We start from the raw sequence: 24,915 nt of genomic DNA, 5'->3' as shown, positions 1-24,915 counted from the left end.
CTGGTCTACAAAGTGAGCTCCAGGACAGCCAGAGCTATAAAGAGAAACCCTGTCTCGGAAAAAAAAAAAAGAATAGAAAACAGGACTCTATGCGCTCGGAAGGAATGAGATTGTCACCAACTTGTTACTGGGCCAGCGTGGAAGTCTTAAGTTCCAGTCTCAGACATACAATTGGGTGGCTATTATTAGGGCAAGGATTTGCTATGGGTAAGTCTTAGTATCCCCCTATGCTATGTGATATGGGGAAGTCTTGAACTATGTCACAGGCTTTCAAACTCTAAACCATTTCCTGGTTGCCTACTGGGAATGGAAGTGAGGATGGGTGCCTAGTCCCTCTATACCCAGTCAACCACAGTAGTATTTCTTCTACTTGTATGTACTGTACAGAGGCCATAGGGATATTTTCACTAGTTATATATACATAGTTATATCTATGCTGTGCATTTATGAATGCATGTTTTACATATATAATGCTAATATATTAGAACATTAACTCCCATAAAGGAATATTTTCCTGCTCGATTTATTGTTAGATTCAAAACTTTGGGGCATTTAGGAAGACCTATAGGCAATAATAGCTCAAATCACTAAAGTAACGCAATTCAACACTTGTAGTAAGAGGAAGAGTTATATTAGTATATTCACTGTTGGAAAGAATTGATGTTTAATCTCCATACATACATCACTAGAAAGTCTGCAGAGGTGATGTGGAGTTGTCAAAAGCAACTCCCTCGAGGCTTTCTCTTACTTAAGGGAAGCAATCAGTCACACCTCTCAGCAGGCTCCACATCTCTGTTTCCTTCAGCTGTCTTCAGCCTCACAGACTGTGTGGGAAGAATGCAGTGGAAGGGCACAGGACTCCCTCCTGCAGAGAAAGGAGTGAGGCCTATCAGGTCTGCTTTGGAAGAGCTAGACAACCAACAGAACTTCTCTGGGAGTTTTAAGCTTACTTTTTAGGCTGTTTTCTCCTTTGAAAATATCAATAATGTGTGTGTGTGTGTGTGTGTGTGTGTGTGTGTGTGTGTGTGTGTGTGTATGTGTGCACATGAATCCATCAGTGTGCGTGAATGTGAGCATACATGTGCCCTGGGGTGTGTGTGTGTGTGTGTGTGTGTGTGTGTGTGTGTGTGTGTGTGTGTGTGTGGTATCGGTCTAACCTACCTTGTTGAGGCAGGGTTTGTTATTCTTGTACTGCATATGTCAGTGCACTTTGGGGAGCCTCCTGCCCCCACCTCTCTTCTTGCTGTAGGCATGTTGGGATTACATAGTCTAGTACTCTGTCCCCACGTTTTGCAAGGGCTCAGTCTCAGGTCTACATACATGTGTGACAACATATTTACAACATATTTACCCACAGAACCATCTCCCTCAGAACTCTTTTTATATGCTAGTCAATCACTTGTTTTTTCAATTAGATCTTAATCAGTTTTCAACTCTGAAAGCAACTTTCTCTATATATTAAGCAAAATGCTAATCTTCTAAACAAAATTATTTATTCCTCCCTAATTTCATCCATGACTAATTAAAATGGGCACGACTTCCCATACTGGGAACACTTTCATCTAATATGTAGATGTATGCTCAGTTTCTGGAATCTCTTTTCTCCTTCACTAATGGCATTTTATATGCCAGCCAATTCACATTAATATAAAAAAAATGGATGAATTCCTACTTCTCAGAGAAAGTAAAATCTGTCTCTTTAATTAAACATTTAGATAAAGCATTTCAGTTGCTTAGAGGCAATATAAAAAAACAAATTTCTGAACTGAAGGGATAACTAATGATTAATATTATAAGTGTAATCTGGAAGTCTTGGACACGATCTTAAAGAGGAGGACTTACACAAAGCACTCTGCAAAGACATAGACAAATGCTCTAAGGTATGCTCATAGAACCAAACACACCACTCTAACAAAATATACTACCGGCCAATGACTAGGACATTCTGATGTCATTTCATCAATCATTAATATTTAAATGATCTTGCTCAGATGCAAAGTTTAACTTAGAGGTGCTTGGGAGAGATCGCCTATCTGGACTCGATCCGCTGATGGAGCTCACTGGACCAAATCCCAATTGTTACAGCTGAATGTGCCGTTGGGAAGATTAAGCACCAGACAGACAACTTTCAAGGTCATCCAGCAATTATTCAGAGAAGCAAGACTATCCAAATAATTCTGCGAATGAGTAAGATGAGCTTTGTGTGTCTTAGGGAACTGAAAGCTGAACAACTGAAGTCATTTCTGTGCACTGGAGTTTCCTGTTGGAAATAAAGGCTACAGCTGAATTATGCCCCCCCCAGCATTGTTGCAAATGTGGTTTACAAACACAGTGGTGTCAGGAGCACGATGCTAATGCTTGGGGGCGGGGCAGGGGTGTCTAAATGGAAGCTGCAACTAAGGACTTGTGCCCAAAGCCAGAGTGTCACCATTGCCCTGTCAGGGAGCACTTTACCTCTTACCGAGATTAAAATGGCTGATATAGATATCCCCTTGGTCCCTTGAATTGCCTTAAAAACAGGAAATTGGTTCTCACAAATCAATACTGAGTCTAGTTCTAACTATAACTTTAACAGCTGCTTCATCTGTCTTAAAGAGGACTGGCTGCACCACTGAAATCTGAGCATATTCCATGTGACTGACAGTTTTTCTCCCTGAAGCTACAACTAAGCCTATTGGATAAAGGTTAATTGCTAACTGTGGAGTGCTAATGATACCACATTGATGAAATTACAGGATCTCTGATAGAGAAAACACTCCTAACCGGCTGAGAGCTAGAGGGGAGTTCTAAATAACGGTTATTGATTTGTTTCTCTGAAGGCCACTAAGTAGCACGCACTACTCCATAGACTAGAAATTATCCACAGGGCTTCCATTCATTTATAATTCATTTCTTAGCCTCCAAGTTCCTACCTGCCAATACCCAATTATAGCTTTAATAATGATGTGCCTCAAAAACACATAGTTTATGTGTTAGGGAAAGAAATAGTGCCAATTATTCTTTCTTACTCTTATATTGAGCTGGTTTTCATCTGTTGGGTATGTTATATACCATAATAGCCAGGCAGTAGCTCCTAAATGATCAAAACAGTGGTAGGTGAGACATATTTTACAACAAATTCAGAAAAATGCCTCCTGAGGCTTTATTCCCAGGCTAAATTTCCCTCTTACCCAAATGAGGCCATAGATATTATGACCATGATGTCTCCCATAGAGCAATAGATGTTCCTCCCATAGCTGGAACCCCTTCCAATACCATTTCCATCATTATTAGCATGGACTGAGTGCCTCCTACCATAGTGTTCAGTTTTGCACACGTGTTCTTTAATTAAATCCACCCAGAGGACTTGGTATTATTTTCTTCTCTTGATAGTTGAAGAAACTAGAAGTCAGAGAAATGGATGCACTCCCCGGAGTTCAGAGGTGAGAACGTCATGGTTTGAACTGGACTTCAGCATCTCTGTAGGCTCCCCAGGGACACAGGGTCAGGGAAACAACGAGGAAAAAAAAAAAACAAAAAACAAAAAACAAACAAACAAACAAAACATCCTTTTCTGATTTCTCAAATTCTTCATGGGAGTAACCAGAGGTTTTTAGACTAACAGATTTGGATTCTGTGAAACACTTAGGCAACCTGAACAATACCCCGCAAAGCTTCTGTGTAGTTTGAGGAGTTTGAGTATTTATTTTACAAACTGCTGCCCCACAAATGAAGCCCGTGTTCAATCACCAGTGTGGTCAAAACAACGAACAACAAATGAAAAACTTCAACCAAATCCACTCTGACACATAGGTGGCTCTTCTGCAGAAGCAGCCCTCCAGTTCCCTGCAGAGCTGAATGTCTTATCTGTACATTAATCTTGATTCTAGCCCTACTGAGTCAGGGAAGATGCCACCAGTTAAGAGCTCAGGTCATACATGCTCTTTTATATCAGACCCCGATGACAAGTGGGGGTTCTCAGACCACACACACAGAAATGTCTGGTGGCTCCAAAATCTGGTGGTGTCAACCCACCTCTAGTTCCAATCATTTGCTATAGCACCTTACAAGGCTCAGGGAAACACCTTACATGACATTACTAATTTATTGCAAATTATATAGACAAACAGCCACCTGGAGAAGTCCAGAGGTCAAGGTCTGAAAGGGTCCTGGGCACAAAACCACTGTCCCACAGATGTGAAGCATACCAACTTCCTCAGACATGTTACACTCACCCATTCAAGAACTCCAGACGCCTTCATTTAGGGCTTTTACGGTGGTTCCATGAGGCCAGAACTTCCAACCTGCAATTATAGGAAATTTCCTCCAAGCCTATTCTCCATTCTGTATCAGCTCATTACCATAACTCCCATGTGGTTGAAAATGTTTACCATCAATCTGTAATGTTATTGCTACCCCGTCATGTGAGACATTAAAAAGGTTTTAGGAGCTGTGACCAGATCCACGGACAGAAGCCAATTGATTCTTATTATGTCACATTGTGACTTTTGTTGTTTTTCATGAGTGAGCCAATCATTTCAAATTTTGATATAAACTTAGATCGTATATTACCTGTATGACTTCCCATGTGTTTGACTGAATGCCAAACTGATAAGTAACAAATGGCCTCGTGTGAGCTTCCAGTTTGAGCACAGAGACTGTCTTCCCTGACACATAGAGTACAGCAGAAAGAGCCTGAGGTGACCGTGTCCTATCACCGCTTGTCGTCAGAAAGCAGAAGTTAGGCAGTCGATCCCTGTCATCAAAGTTCAGATTCCACACCACACCGGCCCTCTTTCTTCAGCAAGGTTCTGCAACTTTGCAATATCCCCTGGGGATCAAGTTTTCTGTCAAACGAGCCAACTGAAGATACTTCATATTCATACCACATTACTTAAGATCTTTTAATCAAATAGCGGGCACAGTCGCACAGCCCCAAATTCAAAGAGGAAGAGGCAATTATAAAGCAGGAAAACCAAGATGCTCTGCATAAAGGAAAGTTTAAACTGAACCTTAAACTACACTCGAACACACATGTACACACACAATATGTATGTATGTATGCACACACACACACACACCCACACAAAGCTGCCTTTAAGCAACTCGAGTCTATCCTGTATTCTAACTTTAATGTGTGAAGCCAGTGTTTTTGAATCAGAGGTGGTCTGTCTGTGGCAATCCGAAAATGAGAATGGGTGGAAAACAAGAGAACAACATTCTTCAGTCGCAGCTACTTCCCAACATGGAGCTGTGCCACCACAGAATTGGAAAGCTGGCTATTTAAGTGTGCACACACAACTGTCCAAACATTCTTCTCTAGCGAGCGTTGCCTGAGCATCTTCCCAGCTTTTCTTTTTGTTACAGAACTGCTGAAAAGAAACTCACTTCCCATGTGAGGTGGGACCGTCATTGTGCACTCTGGTTCAATGCTGCTGGGGTACATGATAGACACAGGGGTCCCTTAATATGATGACAGAAGAGGGAAAACCACTGGGTGGATGTTTCTGGACTGTAACTGGTATCTTCTGGGTTTTAATTTACTACCCTTCCATGTTTTCCCCATGTTCATTTGTAGTTCAGAATGGGCAGCAACAATCACATAATTGTCATAAAACATGGCATTCCTGTTTACCCAGTGTGCATATGTGTGTGTCCATGTGTTTTCATGTGTGAGTGTGCACACAAGTTCACATCTATCTGTTCATGAATGTGTATGTGAGTATGTGTGTGGGTAAGTGTATGAGTGTGTGTGTGTGTGAGAGAGAGAGAGAGAGAGAGAGAGAGAGAGAGAGAGCGAGATCTAAGCAGAGGATCTAGGCTATCGAAGACCATGATGTTCTTTTTACTACGAGGCAATTTCATTTGTTTCTATATTGCTACTGTATACTCAGTTTTACACACACACTCATACTTTAAATGATCTCTGCCTGCAGAAGCCAAGAGAACTTTCTAGTGGGTTTCCATAGAAAGTATTTCTGAAAACAAAATACAACCTAGCTTTGGCAATAGGGGCTACATGTATCCTCCAACTTCTAGCTGGGGTGTCTGTTCCCTGGGGAATGGGGGTCGGCTACAAGTGCCAATTTGATCCCAGGTACCAGTCATTATGACTCTCAGTTGGATGCTCCATATGTCCTCGCTCTGCTCCTTCAGAATGAAATCAGAGTTGTAATTAGAAGAAATTGGAAACCTATTCTCTCCACCCAGTAGTGCGAAAGCCCATGTGAGCTTTGTCCTTTGCTAATTTATAGACTAATATTCTTCAGCTGGCCTTGGTATTGTTCTCAGTCCACAGCTAAAGAAACCTCTTGGCAGCTGAGAATTATTAGTTCCAAACACTGGGGACACGTATTTCAAGGTAAACTTCAATGTGTTTCCTTTAATGCCCCTGGAAACAGCAAGGTTCTTGTTAGAAGCGCCAAGTCTCGAGCTTTACTTCGGCCCACCTGATCCATGGTTTCTCCTGAGTTCCCTGGGGATTTGAATGCAGCCTTGATTTTTTTTTTTTTTTTGAGAGCTTCAGATCAAGAAGATGGCAAGTGAAGAATTGAGCAAATTCTAATGGTAAGCAGCTACTGGGACACCTTGATTACTGGGTACCTGCTACACAACCTAGCCTCTTTGCAGAACTTGTGAGAAATTCAGGCTTCTGTGGGCCTCAAGGCACCAAAGCTGGCAAATCAAGAGTGTGCATTTTAACAAGATCTCCTGGTGATTCCCTGCCTGTGAAAATTGAGAAGCCTTTTAGGAGCCTTGAGCCTGAAAAGTTAGGTAATGAAGGACAAGTTCATTTCTCTCCACTGAGCCTCTTGGGAAATGACTGCCTGCTTCCCCTGCCTTTTCTAAGACACAGCTTTAGGCAAAAGCCAGCCATGACAGGGAGATTTCAAGTGAGGCCAGGTACCTCAGGGCTGCCCAAGGAGTCCATGTATTAAAGGCAACATCTCAAAGCCCTGCTCAAAGAGGAGACAGCCTTGGGGCATCTCAGACAGTGGCTCTGACAGAGGGAACCGTTTGCCTCAGGAAAGGCCATAGAATAACCTCCCCACCCAGGATCCTGGGGGGCTAGGTGAAAGTTGACTTTGCAAAGCTCTACTGCTATGTTTGTTTTTCTTGTTTAATTCACCAAAACCCTCAGTGAATATTGAATTTGAATACCAATAGACAACGTCATTAGTACCCGGGTTGGCAATACTGCTTTTCCAGGCTGGATTCTCCTGTTAAATGAGAAATTACCTTGATTCTTCAGACAGACCATTATTATTAAGCACCTTAGCCAATGCTTCGTCCCTTCGAACATAGCTGCTTTTCTTGGCTCGTGGAAATCCTAACATCCAAACAGAGTAGAATAGATCCTCTATATCAGCTGGACCAGAACTTAACACAGAATTTAGTACCTAGTTCTTAAACAATGGTTAGACAACTTGTTTGATTCGTTAGCTTCACTGTGAAGAAAAGTGTTTACCTTCTCTGGATTCCCCCATTTACTTACAATAGTAATAAAATGCAATAATAAAATCTTGAGACGTCTCATCATTTTGAGGGTCTCCAAAATCTTGTGTTGTTTTTCATACTTTTTTGACAGGACTGGGGACTGAACCCATATACTAGACCTACTCTAACTTCTAACCTGAGCCTATACCCCTAGTCCTCTATGAATGTTAGTCTTATTCTCTTTTAAATGTTGCTGGCCTCTCATCTCTTCTCCCCCTTGTGATCTACACTAATGACAATATTAAGTTCCATTCCGAAGCTCGTACCTATAGTACCCTCCCAGACTGCCCTTGCACGCGTGGCCTCTATCCTTTATCTTCCATCTTCCAGCCAGGCTTCTGTAACGCAACTCCACCTCTGCCCACACACTTACTGACAGTATATTTTGCAAATGAGATCCTTTGGGATACATGATCAGATATTTCCCTCAAGTCTAGACACATTCCAGTGAGCCTATTCCATCCATCATTTATGCATGGCTCTGTCACTTAGTCACCCCTGGTCCTTATGATAAAAGCCTGCTCCTACCCTCTTTTAGATGGAATAGATTAACAAATTGGAGACGTTTCATGCTTTACATTTTGTACCGGTCTGCCATAGGCAAGATTTTATTTTGACTTTCATGAAAACCCTGAGAGATCTATAGGGTAGGATGTTTGAACCCATTATGTAAACCCCAGAACAATTCACCCCGATGTCACCAGCTATCAAGAGGTAGATACAGATCAGTATACACCTTCAGGCTCTGACCACCATCCCAGAATGCCTTACAACACAAAAGCCAGAGTCAAGCTCAAAACAGAATGCAAGACATAAGTCAGCCCCTGCTCCTCTTCAAATGCACAAGCATATGCATGTACCCTGCTCTCCAAAACATGACTTTTACAATCTCCACAAATGTAGCATATAACCCTGCCTCCGAGGGCTCGCAAAACACTACTGTTATGCATATGTGTGTGTGTGTGTGTGTGTGTAGAGAGAGAGAGAGGAAGAGAGAAAAAAGAGGGGAGAGAAAGGGAGAGAAGGAGGAAGAGGGAGAGAAAGAGGAGAGAGAGAGAGTCTTTCTCCATAGCTCTGGATCCTGGCTCTCTTGGACCTCACTATGTAAGCAAGGCTGGCCTCATAGTCACTGAGATCTGTCTGCCTGTCTACTGAGTGCTACAGTTACAGTCCTGCACTACCATGCCTAGCCAACGCTGACCTCACAATTGGCATCTCTTCGTATCTACTACTCTGTTTGTGTTGTTGTAGCAAAACGTTTGAACACAGACTCACGCATAATAAAGAATGGAAACAGAAATATTTCTCTCACCACTCCGGAGGCTTGGAAGTCTAATACCAATGCACTGTGCATATAGTTTCTCAGCAAGGGCTTCTTTCTAGCTCATAGCTGATGCCTTGGGGCTGTGGTGGTCTCTCACGTGGCAAAGAGACAGGAGGGCAAGCACTAATTATCTGGGCACTAAGAGCTACTCCTTTTATAAAGACCTAAATCCCCTTCACCTGGGAGGAGCCTTCATCATCTAAGCACTTCTTAAGGCCCCACCTCTAAGACTGTTGCTAACACCTAAATTGTGGAAAGTATGCAGCCGAGCCATAGTTTCTAAAATTTGAAACTAATTTCTTTTTCTCTTTCTTAATCATCATCTTGTTGTTGCTGTTGTTGTTGTTGTTGTTGTTGTTCTTCTTCTTCTTCTTCTTCTTCTTCTTCTTCTTCTTCTTCTTCTTCTTCTTCTTCTCCTCCTTCTTCTTCTTCTTCTTCTCATTCTCCCCCCCCTCCACTATTTCTTTTTTAGTTTTGGGCATCCAACCCAGATAAACAAACGCTCTACCACCACCAAGTCATACTCCCAGCCAAAGAATCTTTCTGTTACTGGTTTCCATCAAGAAGTTAGCATGGCTTCACATCTGTGTCTTCAGGACCCTGGAGTATCTGGCACCATGTTTCCATAGGGCTATATTGATTGGGTGAATTACAAAAGTCCCTGTGAAAAACTGAAGTAAACATAACATAAAACAGTATTGTAGGAAATGTGTTGTCACTCTGGTAAAATACCAACATGAACAATTTAAGCGAGAGGGAGGATTTATTTGGTCTCATAGGTTATGTGTGTGTGTGTGTGTGTGTGTGTGTGTGTGTGTGTGTGTGTGTGTGTGTGTGTGTGTGTGTGAGTGATTGCATGCTAGCACAGCAACAAAACTGATACACAGGGCTACTTCGTTTTCAAAGCATAACAATAGATGATGTCTTCATTCAGACTGACTTAACTAGAGGCTGATAAGTACCACAGACAACAGAAATTACCCATCATGCATCTGGAAGTTTGAAGTCATGTCAGAATCCAGCAGGTTTGGATGCTAATGAGGACTCTCCTCCTGGCTTCCTCACCTGGTACAGGGAAAGGCAGCTAGCACTCTGGGTCTCTTTTGATAAAGCCATTAATTCTAACATGAACTCTCTGCCCTCAGGGTCTGATTACCTCCCAAAGCCCCATCACTGCATATGGTGACATTAGGGATTAGGGTTTCAGCACATGACTTGGGGGGAAGGGAATGCAAACACAAGCAAGGCCCCATTTAGAAAATCCATCTGAATCCCTCTCTGTCCTTAGTAAAACTAAACCTGCAACCTTCACTTTATCGTCTCAGTCATTAGCCAAGGCAGCTGCCCATCTAGATGTGCCAGCATGGTGACTAAAGATCCGGATACCTAGACTACATAGAACACAACCTGGACATCACTGGTGTGCTAACCTTGCCTCTTTGTAGCTTCAATTCTTCTGTGTTAAGTGAGGAGAAGTGTTATACTTAACTTTTGAGTTTGGATGAACTAAATGAATTTATTCTTATACAGCACTTGCACACATTAGTATCAATTTTGTTATTATAAGTACAGTCATTATTTCCCATTTTATTTTTATATTGTACATACTGTTAGAACAGGGAAAAAAGACATTAAGGGAAAATTCATGGTCTGAGAATAGAATCTTTAGCCTGTCCATAACGTTAACATTCCAGTGGGCAGGTCATTGACCTGACCAAAGACCCATTTCCTATGAAGAAGGAACTGCCCTAAGAAAGTGAGCTCAGCTGGAGCCATGCTAAAAAAAGACAGGTGGAAGAATTATCCTTTTAATGAGATATTTTACTTTTCCTACCCAGAACACTCCCTATTTCAGTACCTACAACCTCACAAGGTCACTAAGAAGTTAATTGTGTCTGACCATCTTTCTGAATTCAGAAAGGAAGAACTTTTTCTTTTTTCTTTTTTCTTTTTTCCTTTTTCTTTCTTTTTCTTTTTTCTTTTCCTTTTTCTGTCTCCCCTGTGATGCTGGCCAGAACCTATATATGGTTTTCCTGATTCTTTGGGCTTTCTTGTTCTTTCTCTAAGGCAGTGGTTCTCAATCTGTGAGTCATGACCCCTTTGGAGGTTGAACAACCTTCCAGAAGGTCACATATCAGGTATTTACACATGATTCATAACAGTAGCGAAATTGTAGTTATGAAGTACCAACAAAATAATTTTATGTTCGGGGGTCACCACAATATGAGGAACTGTGTTAAAGGGTGGCAAAGCATTAGAACGATTGAGAACCACTGCTCTAAAGCCTTACCTCTGTGCCATCTGGCTGCCTGTGTCATTGGCAAACCTTCATGATATTAACTCAAACAACATGGCTTTTGTTCCTTCTCTTCTCCTCTCTTCTTCTCTGGGAAGCTGCTGATGTCTATAGTTTCCTATGTCCTCCGGTTTTTCTTTCAAACTCTAATGAATTGTCCCCAAGCTTCTATTTGAGTCTGCTTTTAAATTATTTTATGAATGGGATGGAAAAACCCCAAGAGGGAGCCCTGATTTCCCTTGTATCATCTAGCAACCATTTAGGGGCTCCTGAAAATTTCAGTAACAATATTAACACAGGGGATGGAGGAGAAGATGAAGGATGAAATGGTGTAATTATATTTTATTTTAAACTTAACAGTAATAAAAGGCAAAATATAAATGATAGGTAAATATATAAAAAAAAGTTTAACATCCTTAACCACCGGGTAACGCAAACTTAAACTACATTGAGAGCAGATCTTACAATTGTCTTCCAGAGACCTGCGATCTAAGAGGCTCGAAGGATTTAATGGGGACGACCTTAGCTGAAATGCACAGCAATGGGGAGATAGAACCTGAAGAGACCACCTCCAGTAGACAGGGCCCACAGTAAAGGGATAGGGTCACCAACCCACCTTTAAAATGTTTGACCCTGTTCCTATACATACCACCAATAAAACTCACTGGTTCACCAAGCTGGACTTTGGTGGTATCCATATTTGGTCTGTCATGGGTTACCTATCTGGAGTGAGTAGAGTGTATACAGCATCTCCTCAGTAAAAGTTTTGTCATACAACATGTGTGCAATGTATTTTCATCATATTCATCTCCTGGTCCTCTCCTAACTACCCTCAAATCCAATGCCCTCCCAGTTCATGTTTTTTTTTAATAACCCATAGATTCCAAATTTATCCTGCCCATTATTATATGAGTATGGGCCCATACACTGGAGCACAGTTGACCTACCAAGAGCCACACCCTTGAAGAAAACTGACTCACTCGTCCTCTTTGAGATACCTTCAACTGTCCATAGTTCCACAGCTTAGGAGTGGAGCTTAAAGGTGTCTCCCTCTCCAAGTTCAAGCAACCATAGCTGCTATGAGGTTGTTAGCATGAATCCTATCATATCTAGAAGAAATTATTTTACAGCAGTCCTTCCCAACTTCTTGTTTTGACCACTTTCTGCCTGTAGATAATATTCAGAAATACTGACTCCTTCGAAAATAGTCCCCAAAACCTCAATGGGAGGGAGTAAGCTATAGGTGTCCCATTTGTGGCTCACAACTCCACAGAAAGTTTGTCTGTGTGTTTTGACCAATTGTGAGTTTCTGTGCTATTATCCACTGCATAAAGCAACTTCTCTGATGTGGTTTGAGAGATGTAGCAATCTGTAGGTGGAAAGACACAAAGTTTGATGGCAAAACTCTGTCTGTTTAGCAAAAAAATAGTAATAGTAGGCATGGGGCCTATGAGCTCCTTAATTCCTACTCAATATAGTGCTTGAAGCTTTAGCTAGAGGAGAGACGGAAAGAAAAGGGACACAAATAGGAAAGAGAGAAGTCTACAGATCCCTATTTGCAGATGGCATGATTCTATTCATGGGGGACCTCCAAGGACTCTAGTGGGTAACTCCTAGAGTAGTAAATACTTACAGAAAAGTGGCAGCTTACAAAATTAACACACCAAAAAATCAGTGGCCTTCTTCTCTACCAAAGACGAAAAGACTGAGAAAGAAATAATAGAAACAAACCCTTTGGCAATAGCCACAAAAATAAAATAATAAAACAGAGCACCATGGAATAACCAAGAAAGTGAAAGACCTAAGCAATGAAAACCTTAAAATACCAACGAAAGAAATCTACAGAGATAGCAGAAGATGGAGAAACCTCCCATGTGCATGGATTGGTGGGATTAATACTGTGAAAATGGCTATCATATCAAAAGCAACCTACAGATTCACCCTCCATCAAAATTACAATGTTTCTTCACAGAAACTGAAAGCAATAATTTAAAATTGTATATGGATAATAAACAAAAGATCCCAAGTAACCCAAACCATAAAGACTTTGCTGGTGATATAACTATTTCTGACTTCAAGCTATCCTGCAGAGTTACAAATCTGTATTATTGGAGCAAAGATGGCAGCGTGAGGACACAGAATCAAACACACTGGCTGATACTGCTTTTTCTCTTTCTTTGTATTTTGTCCCTGGGATGTATACATTCTGTTGTCCTTAGGTAAGGAACATGTTCTAAAGTTATTTAAAAGATGATGCTGAAGTTATGCTATTTATCAAATGACTTGACAATCATTCATATTACTTTTGATTTTCAGGACTTGCTTTTCTACCTAATACTGATGTGTAATTTTTATTTTTAAAACCTACGGGTTCTATAGCCAAAACATATTCAGCAAAATTCAACTTCAACATTTGGCCCATAAATCTTTTTCATATATTTATATGTAAATCATGCTCTATTTAAAAAGTTATATATACCTGGATCTAGAACTGCATGCCAGTCATACCAAAACATGGAACCTGAGGCTGGAAGATTGCCCAGAGTTTAAGGTTAGCCTGAGTTACATAGCGAGTTACAGGCTAGCCAAAGCCTATATAGAAACATTCTTTCTCAGTGAAGGAAAAAAAAAAAAGGAGGGAGAGAAGGAGGAGATAAGTTATATGTGTTATCTCTGAAGTTGGTTTTCTATATAAACTTGTGTCTGGTTTACTTCACTTGTTATAGTAGGCATATTAAAAAGAGAGATATTCCTTATTGTCTTTTTTCAAATGGATAGTAGGCTATATAAATATATTATTGTTTGTATTTAACACAATGAACAATAGCTCTATCCATATGTTTGTTCTTCCTCCTTTCTCTTTCCTCTACTCTACTTTACTCTTCCTTCCTCCTTTCCTTTTTCTTCCTTCTTTCCTTTCTTCCTTCTTTGTTATCCAACAGTGAACTAGGTTGCTCAGTCAAAGCCAAGTGCATATGTAAATTTTGCTAGATTCTCGGAATGTCAATCCCTTCCATGCGTACTGTACCAGGTTGTATTCCTGGCAGATAGATGTAAAGCTGTCTGTTTCCTCACATTTTTTGGCTAAACATCAAGATTTTGGTGGAGTTGATGGATAAGGTATTTTGGCCCAGAGTGGGTTGGATTTGTGGGCTTAAGCATTCCTATTTCATTAATGGCTCTGTGTTTCCTTTTCCGTGAAGTCTCTGTTATGGCTCTCTGTGTCTCTGTCAGGTTGTCCACAGGTCTAAAATATTTTTACAGTTTTTCGTGTGTTGGAGATATTAACCTATATCTCGTATGCTAAGGTACAAAATTATTCTTTTACAACAAAAAGCCATTTGATATTTACTGTGATAAGACTTTAATGTTTAATTCTAACAAAAGATCCAACTAATATTTGAAAGGAAAAAAATTATTTCAAAAGTGGAAAACTGTAGAAGTGAAAGGTTCCAAAGCAGGATTGGCTTCAGATACGATTCAATACATGGATTCACAGATAGTCAATATCACAAAGCCCTGGTCCTCTGTGTAGATGATGCTGGGAAGATGCTGTAGATGAGCATACACTTGTAGCCATCCACCTCTCAGGCACTATTGAAGACAAGCGATTATCATCATGTCCACATCCTAAGAGTCAAACACTCAGAACAATCCTGATAGGATTCAGACCAACAAGAAGATTGATAGTAGTTTAGGGGAATGTGTCCTTGGAGGTCATCTGGGTCCAGCTTTAAATGGCATTTACCAAAATATAAAGATTCTAATTTATGTAATGTTGCGGGGAAAATATATATACATATATATACGAACATAAATATATATATATATATATTTACACACATACACACACACACACACACATACACACACACACACACACACACACACACACACACACACACATATATATATATATATATATATATATATATATATATATATATATATATATATAGAGAGAGAGAGAGAGAGAGAGAGAGAGAGAGAGAGAGAGAAACTGTCTCATTCCCACACTGTGCCCCTGTCCTGGTGGCCTGGCCAGCCATGCACTGGCAGGGAATGGCCAACCTGTTTTTATCTCATGGAGACTCTGACTCAGAACTTCACAAAATCTCCACCCAGCTCTCTAGGTTCCCACTGGCCGGTCACTACCACGCCAACCCCAAGCTTCAAATCCCCCACTGCCTTTGTGATGCACATCGGGTAAACCCACGCTTTGCTGCCATACCTTTCTGGAACCCAGACGAGCCACTGCATGAAGGAAAATACAACACAAACTTAGTTCAGAAATGACAGTAACTCAATCTCTGGATGCAACAACTAAAATCCTAATCTTATAAGCCTTATTAAATCTAAATCCTCCAATAGCAGATCCTGATGGATCTGCCATTGAAACCAGGAGACACTTGTAATTACATCTTGTCCTCATGCTATACCTGTCCAAAAGGACCTTACCCTCTCCTGCCTCCTCTCTTTCTCTGTCCAACCTGGAAGTCCCTCCTACTCGCCCAGTGATTGGCTCCTTTATTCATTAGGGGGTTGGTTCACAAGAACAACACCAGGCCCATCCACAACTTAGGAGGCATCAATCATTACCTAATCCTCTAAGGCTGTGAGTAAAGCACCATGTGCTCACACATATCAAACATGATGTTTATATAATCATTATTAATTCACGTGTTCTATGGATTAAACCCAGTCTAGGATCTCACATGAGCTAAGTATATAATCTACTGAGCAACTGAAGCACGTACACATGAATAGTACCCACGGAGGCCAGAAGATGATGTCAGATCCCCTGGAGCGAGAATTAAAAGTTGTTTAGAGCTGCCTGATGTCGGTGCTGGATACTGGATTGTGGCCCTCTACAAACCCAGTTTATGCTCTAAACTACAGAGCCATTTCTCCAGCCCCAAGTTTTGGGTTTTTATCTTTTAAGGTGGAAACCTTAAAAGTTTAGTGCTTCGTCTAAAATAGACAGTGACTGTTGCCATTATAAGTACTGTAATTAATGTTTAAAAGTTCTTGATATTAACAGGTTCATGCACTATGCAAAGTGTCTTCTTCCATTATGGACCAATGGCAAATTCTTCATCAGAACAAGTATTATGTCCACATATGTTTTAGGAAATCAAGACAAAGAAACATTTGGCAATGCCTCCAACTTCCCAGGTACTCTGATGCCAGTGAGTGAGGCACGTCTTGGTATAACAAAGATGCTAACTCTATGTTTCTATCTCTGAACTTAAACAATACTTATTGTACCTCACAAGCTGACTATAGAGTTGAAACAAGGCAAAGCCTAGAGACATGGAAGAAAGTTGGCTGTACATTCTTTGGTTATCTTTCCTCTGTGATTCTCTTCCTTTTCTACATATCCCAGAGACCGTTGGTTGGCATCTCACATGCATATTTTATCTGTGTGTCAATTAGTTGTTGCTCCAATTTTTATATCACCAATTAATGAAGCTCATCTGCTGTAAATTCCTCTTCATGTTACACCCTACAGCATCCTTTTCTTAATTCTTTCTGCTTATTTCTTCTCTTGGTGTCAAGCTTTTCTCTGTGGGGATCTCATTCCTAGACCATGATAATGGGCATATCCTGGCTGTGTTTGCTCTTGCCTGATAACATCTCAGGGCAGTGTGCGGGGGGGTTTCAGGCTCCGGTTAATAGTCTCACTTACCTTCTCTCATCTTTTTTTTTCCTTCAGGAAATAGTGTAAACTTCCAATGCTTCCATGAGGCAGAAGGTTGTACTTCCACGCTTTAATTTCCCTTTACAGGTACATTTTTCTTGTACATGATTTTTGCAACTTACTTTAACGTGGTTATTGCAAAATTATTTCTGTAAACATGTGGTTAGTCTATTTGTATTGTAAAAGTACTACATAGGTTCTTAGACAAAAGATGAGTTGGATGTACTCCTCAAAACTATTGAGAGGAATAGATTTCTAAGGATGTTCTCAAACTATGGATGCTTTCAAAGTAAACACAGCCTGCCTGAATTTGCAGCTGCCCTCATCCTTTTTTTCTTTTATGCAGTTTGGAAAAATGTGGAACACTGAGAGAGGCTCATAAATCAATATTTACAAAACACTTGAAGAATTCTAATGCTAAGAAAGCCACTGCAATCAATAACTGGAATAAGAGTTGCTCGAGATAAAATTAATGTTATTGAACAGCTTGATAGAAATTTAACAATAAGTATATTAAACATTCAAGGAGACAACTAAAGGCATACCCAGCATCTTAAAAACAGAAAGTCCTGAAGCAACATGAGGAATAAGCAAGCAACAGCAAATGAGTCAACTGATTTCAGTAATTGATTATGTAACTTGAGCATCAAATTCATAGCAAAATCTCAAAACTGTAACAGATGAGGTAAATTCTAACCTGGATTACATAAAGAAGATATTTAGAAAATTGGAAAAGAATACCGAGACACCTGTTCAAACAGGAAAAACAGTGACAAAAATAGAAATTCTTGGAATGGCTTAGCATTTGTGGTGCTTTGAATATGCTTGGCCCAGGGAGTGGCACTATTAGGAAATGTGGTCTTGTTAGCGTAGATGTAGATGAAGTGTGTCACTGTGGGCATGGGCTTTTAGACCTAGCTCCCTAGAATCCAGTCTTCTGTTTGCCTTTGGAACAAGATGTAGAACTCTCAGCTTCTCCAGCACAATGCCTGCCTAGATGCTGCCATGTTCCTGCCTTGATGATAAGGGACTGAACCTCTGAACCTGTAAGCCAGCCCTAATTAAATATTGTCTTTATAAGAGTTGCTTTGGTCATGGTGTCTGTTGTTCACATCAATAAAACCCTAACTAAGACAGCATTTATTACATGATAGAAATTGTAAAATTTGAGTATAGGAGAGGTGGTAGTAGGTTATATTTGTTAGGGATTTTCCAAAAGTGGTGAACACATAAATTTATTTAGTTATTTTTTTCAATATGTGTGCAGGATGTGGATGCATACGGGTGTGCAGGTATAGGTACATATCTGTGCACATGATTGGAGAAGCCAGAGGTCAACCTTGGGTGTTGCTTCTTCACACCAACAATTTTGAGGCAGGGTCTCTCACCAGGCCCTAAGTCTTACTGATTAGGTTAGACTGTATGGACACTGAACCCCACAGGCCTGCCTATTTCTGTCCTTTGCACTTGGATTACAGCACACACAGTCAATTCTGACTTATTATGTGGGTATTGAGCTATCTCCTCAGCCCCCAAACCTACAACTTGGGTCACAAATACATTTAAAGAATCAAGTACAAGACTGGGCATGATTGTGTAAGCCCATAATCCCTGATTCTTCCTGGAGGCCCATGCAACAGGCTGGCAAGTTCAAAGCCAGCTTGGGCTACAAAGTGAGAGTTTGCTTTACAAAACTTAAAGACAACACAATAAAGTAATAACTAAAGACAAAATAAGATATAAGATAAAATAAAAGCAAGTCCATACACCTGACGTTCTGGGTTGAATGTGAAATACTCTATCAGGCTCCTGTGTTTGAACACTTGACCCCAAGCTAATGGTGCTGTTTGGGAAGTTTACAATGCTTTTATTAGAAGAACTTGCAGAGTGACTTCTCTGGAGGAGGGAGAGGTCTTTGAGGCAATGGTCACCTAGTCCCACTTCTCCTTCTCTCTCTGCTTCATGTATGGATGCAAGGTGATCAGTCAGGTTCATGGCCCCATCATCATGCCTTCTTAGCCATCTGCCATGTTTTCTCCCTTCTACCATTCTGGAACTGTGAGCCCAAAAAAACTCTTGCTCCCTCCCTAAATTGCATTGGTGAAGTATTATATCAAAGCCACAAGAACAAAAACTAACACACCCAGTCACATAGTAAAAGTAAATCCCACTAACAAAGAAGAGAATTCAGAAGCACAGACAGACTGACAGCAGGCTCTACCACTGAAGACTGGCCAAGTACTGCCTGACATGACAATCCAGAATGTTATATCTGGTTAAAACTAAAAGGGGCCAGGGTTCCTAAGGGGCTAGGAATTCCACAGAAAGACCAATGGAGTCAACTAACCTGGACTCTTAGGGCTCTCAGAGACTGAGCCACCAAGCAAAGTACATACATATACAGGCTAGACCTAGGCTTCCCTGCACATATGTAGCAGATATGCAGCTTGCTCTTCATGTGGGTCCCAAACAACTGGAATAGGAGCTATCCCCAAAAGCTGTTGCCCATACATGGGATAGGTTCTTCTTACTGAGCTGCCTTGTCTGGCCTCAGTGGGAGAGGAAGCACCTAGCGTAACAGAGACTTAAAACCACCAGGGTTGTGAGATACCCCACCCACTCAGAGGAAATGGGGGGGGGGATTGTGGAAGGAGGAGCAGTTAGCAGAATATAAATTGAGTCATTAAAATAATAATAATAGGCCAAGTGGCAGTGGCACATGCCTTTAATCCCAGCACTTGGGAGGCAGAGGCAGGTGGATTTCTGAGTTCAAGGCCAGCCTGGTCTACAAAGTGAGTTCCAGGACAGTCAGGGCTACAGAGAAACCCTGTCTCGAAGGAAAGAAGAAGAAGAAGAAGAAGGAGGAGGAGGAGGAGGAGGAGGAGGAGGAGGAGGAGGAGGAGGAGGAGGAGGAAGGAGGAGGAGGAAGGAGGAGGAGGAAGGAGGAGGAGGAAGGAGGAGGAGGAAGGAGGAGGAGGAGGAATGAATTTTAAAAGGGGGGTAAGAGAGATGGCTTAGTAGGTAACATGCTCACTGCACAAGCATGAGGTTATGAGTTAGAATCCCCAGCATCCACATGAAAGGACATGGGTGATCACCTGAACTGAATTGGTTAGCTCCAGGTAGAAAGCAATAGGGGACAAGAGGACAATGCCCAATCTCTCTCTCTCTCTCTCTCTCTCTCTCTCTCTCTCTCTCTCTCTCTCTCTCTCTCTCTCTCTCTCTGTGTGTGTGTGTGTGTGTGTGTGTGTGTGTGTGTGTGTGTGTGTGTAATGAAAGCAGAAAAACACTATTAATCCCCACTATGAAGAAACTGTTCTTTTACAGACCTTGAGAGCAAAGCTCAATCCATTTTGGGAGAAAAAAAAAAAAAGACTCTGCAAAGCTAAAACCTCAGTGTCAAAAGTCTTGCAATAGCAATCCAGTTCACTGATGTACCTCAGTTTTCATTTGATTGATTGATTGATTGATTGATTGTCTGACTGATTGATTCACCCACCAGAACTGACTAAATGAAAGCTTTTGTCTTTTATTTAGCCACTACTCAGAATGATCTGTTCCATACATTAAGTTAGCTTTAGCAAGAATTTCAAGTCAGTTTTAGGGAAAATTCTTGAAGTTATAAACCTTACAAACCCTTTCCACGTACAACATCTGTTGACATCAAACCAAGCACTTCTGTTAGCTGCAAGTGTTTGCAGGAACTTTATAACAGAGGGTTCTGCTAAGACTCCTGCTAAGTTTCTGGAGAGCTGGTCTATGGGGCATTGTGTTCCATGCTTCCCTAGGTATTAAGGCACAGAGAGAAAGGTGGGCAGAGAGGTCCCATAGAATGTAGACTAAGTCTGGTCTATGATGTAGCTATTCTGCCATGTTTGCCTAAAAGTAATTTGAACTTACAATCAGAAAACACAGAGGTGTGTCTGTCACTGACAAGGGAAGAATTGAGCTTCTTCAGTGGATCTTCACTGTCTTATCACTGTAGATGTAGCTTGCCCAAGATGACATGAAACACAGTGACTGTATCTCCCATGTTGCCTCCAAAACACAGAGTGGAAGATCAAAGAACCTTCCGGGTAAACAACAAGAGACAGACCAGAGCTCCCTTAGAGTCCACAGCAAACGTCCAGGACCCAGACATCTTTTCTAAGGAAAACAGCATGATCTTTGGACTGAGACATTTCATAAATCATATGCTTTTGCTGTTTATTGTCAGTGTGTCCTTAAGAGAAACCATTTCATCTTTGTAAAATATGATTTTTTTTTACAATTGCTTCTTTTACAGTGTTGAAATAGGCTTGCAAGAGATGAACTGCTTAGTCCAGACCTGGCATGCAGTAAAAGATCAATAAATGTAGACTCCATTTTCAATAAGCTTATAATTAAAATTTAAAAAATTAAATTGAAAGTGAAAAGGAAAACCAATAAATGTCTATTTCAATTAGCACAAGCCTATAAAGAAGTCTGAATCACATCCAGTCTTTTGGACAAGGAACAGAGGACATAATGGAATTATTGTAATTTTTCATTAAGTGTTTAAGACATATTGACAATCCAAGTCTAGCCTTTCCCACCCACACCTTACCAGCCAGGAGAAACTTCTAGCCACAATAAAACTTGAAATGTGATCAGTGATATTTCTCTAGTGGAGTGTCTGGTGTGTGTATACACATATAACCTTATCTGAAAGGGTCTTGGCGAAATCTCTCACTACCTTTGATTAAGGAGCAACAGATGCCTGGAACCCATCCTTCCTAGTTCCTCCCTTCCCCAGACCCCACAATTCACCCCACTTCCTGTCCTCAGACCACTGTCTGCTCATCGCTGTAATGTTGGTAGTCCATCATAGGGATGTTTGTCCCACACCTGGCACTTCTGCCTTTCTAGCATTTTCCATTGAATAGTTAACTCCTCCCTGAGTCTGAACATTATTTTGTTCCTTTATCAACAACACATTTGGGTTTTTCTACTCTTACTCTTTTTTTTTGTAGTATTATTTCAACAATAATGAAAAGCAGCTGGCCACCCTAGGAACTGGCAGAGGAAACTATGTCATCACTGATGGTTCAAAGCTTATCATACCCACCTACCTAAACAGGATCCTTTTGTTGCTTCCTGGTCTGATTTCTGGTTCTAGCTGTGTGGATCAGCTTTTGGGATGACAGGTGCACTGACTTATTCTTACTTTCCTTGTCAAACATGAGGAAAGGGAAGTAAATTATGTGGGCTTAGTCTTCATGTCTTTGTAATATTTGAAAAGTACAGCCTTGCGTCATATTCATCTGTGTGTCTATTTATCTCCTTTTTCCTTCCTTTCTTTCAACAGTTCTTTCTAAAAAAATTTCAATAGGTTAAGAATAAATCAGGCTAGTCAATAATAAGTCAACCTAATAATACAAAATGAAAGACACTTACAAAAGTCATTATAAAAAGAGCCAGTTTCTAAAGCCCTTGTGGCTCTTATCATAGATAGATAGGTAATTGTACCAAATACCCACTTCTCTGAGACCTGTGGGTTTATTATTCAATCACAAAGTAGGCTCCAAAGGCAATTTCTATACTCCTGGTCAAGTTTTAATTGGGAAGAATCTGATGACAGCAATGACAAGGATATGAATGAGGCCCAATACAGTAAATGGCCATTTAGCAGAGCCATGTGTCTTAAGGTCCTTAGGGGAGACATCCACACAACCTATATAATAATATAGGTCACTGAGTCATAGGTGAATGTCTTCATCTGAAACTTTATTAGGGGATGGCAAGATGGCTCCATGGGCAAACAGTTAGCTATATGCAAGTATAAGAACCTAAGGCCAGCCAATCTCAATGAACCAGTGAGTTTCAGGTCTAGTAAGAGTACCTGTCACAAAATAATATTGTAGGGAGCAATAGAGGAAAGTACCCAATGTTGGCCTCTTGGTTTTGTATATGGGAATATACATAAAAGCAGAGGTGTACACAACACATACACACACAAAAAACATATTTGATTATGAGTATATCTATCATGAAAGATGTCTTTCTGAATTCTTAGTTAAGATTTTAACATCTAGATAAATAAAAAGTTGAAGAAGTCTTTGCTGCTCATGTCACAAGAGACAGAAGATGGACACAGCCTAGATGTCCATTAATTGATGGATGGATAATGAAAATGTGGTTTATTTACCCAATGGCATATTATTCGGCCATTAAAAACCGAAACGATGAAATTCTCAGATAAACAGATGGGGCTGGAAACAATCATCTTGAGTGAAACAATCCAGATGCAGAAAGACAAACATGGTGGTTTTATCTCTATCTAACTGTGGATATTAGCTTTGAATGTTCAGACATTTGTGTTTCATTTGGAATAACTGCAAAGGTCAGGAAACAAGTAAAGGAGAAAGTTGGGGTGACTTTCAAGTCAAGGGAGATGGAAAATGTAAAGGCTTAAAGGGAAAAAGGAGGAGCAAATTGGGGCAGAGAGTAGAAGGGTAGTTAGGGAATAGAATACAGGGAAGGATCAATAACATTGAAGAGGCCTGGAGAGGACATATGGAAACCTACGTACTACTATAGAAGCTGTGTGTGTGTGTGATATGAGAGACAGAGAGACAGAGACAGAGAGAGGGAGGGGAGGGAGGGAGGGAGAGAGAGAGGGAAAGAGAGAGAGAGAGAGAGAGAGAGAGAGAGAGAGAGAGAGAGAGAGAGAGAGAGAGTGTTAAAAGTTAAAATGGAAACACTCTATAATTGAGTGACAATACCCCTACTAGACACTATTAGGCTAACAAATAAAAGACTCCACTCTCAAAGAATAGTAACGTTCAAAGTCTTCTCTAATTCATGCTCAACATTTATTACTTTTCTAAAGTCTTCTATGTAGTATGTATGTATGTATCTGTCTACCTATCAACAATCTACATATTTATCCATGCATATATCTATGTATTTACATATGTATGTACATATGTATGTATGTTTGTACATATGTATGAATGTACCCATCTATCTATCCATCTATCTATCTATCCATCTGTCTATCTATACATTCTGGACATGGAACATAAGACCTCATACAGATTAGGTGAGAGTGCCACTCAGCTATACCTCCATTTCTATGTAAAAAAAAATGGCTATGGTATTCCCATTGTGCATGCAGACATTGGGGGTTAATTGGGAAAAATCCCAGGTAAAAATTATAAAATTTCAATAAGACAAAAAGGCCACCAACAGATTGGGAAAGGATCTTTACCTATCCTAAATCAGATAGGGGACTAATATCCAATATATATAAAGAACTCAAGAAGGTGGACTCCAGAAAATCAAATAACCCCATTAAAAAATGGGGCTCAGAGCTAAACAAAGAATTCTCACCTGATGAATACCGAATGGCAGAGAAGCACCTGAAAAAATGTTCAACATCCTTAATCATCAGGGAAATGCAAATCAAAACAACCCTGAGATTCCACCTCACACCAGTCAGAATGGCTAAGATCAAAAATTCAGGTGACAGCAGATGCTGGTGAGGATGTGGAGAAAGAGGAACACTCCTCCATTGTTGGTGGGATTGCAGGCTTGTACAACCACTCTGGAAATCAGTCTGGCGGTTCCTCAGAAAATTGGACATAGTACTACCAGAGGATCCCGCAATACCTCTCCTGGGCATATATCCAGAAGATGTCCCAACCGGTAAAAAGGACATATGCTCCACTATGTTCATAGCAGCCTTATTTATAATAGCCAGAAGCTGGAAAGAACCCAGATGCCCCTCAACAGAGGAATGGATACAGAAAATACACAATGGAGTACTACTCAGCTATTAAAAAGAATGAATTTATGAAATTTCTAGGCAAATGGTTGGACCTGGAGGGCACCATCCTGAGCGAGGTAACACAATCACAAAAGAACTCAAATGATATGTACTCACTGATAAATGGATATTAGCCCAGAAACTTAGTATACCCGAGATATAAAAGAAATTTTTGTAAAACACATGAAACTGAAGAAGAACGAAGACCAAAGTGTGGACACACTAGCAAGCGTTTGCTGAAAGGACCCTGATATAGCTGTCTCTTGTGAGACTCAGCCAGGGCCTAGCAAACACATAAGTGGATGCTCATAGTCAACTATTGGATGGAT

The sequence above is a fragment of the Mus musculus genome, chromosome 8, assembly GCF_000001635.26.
Source record: "Mus musculus strain C57BL/6J chromosome 8, GRCm38.p6 C57BL/6J".
In the NCBI taxonomy this organism is placed as follows: Eukaryota; Metazoa; Chordata; class Mammalia; order Rodentia; family Muridae; genus Mus; species Mus musculus.
This window is presented reverse-complemented; position numbering follows the sequence as displayed.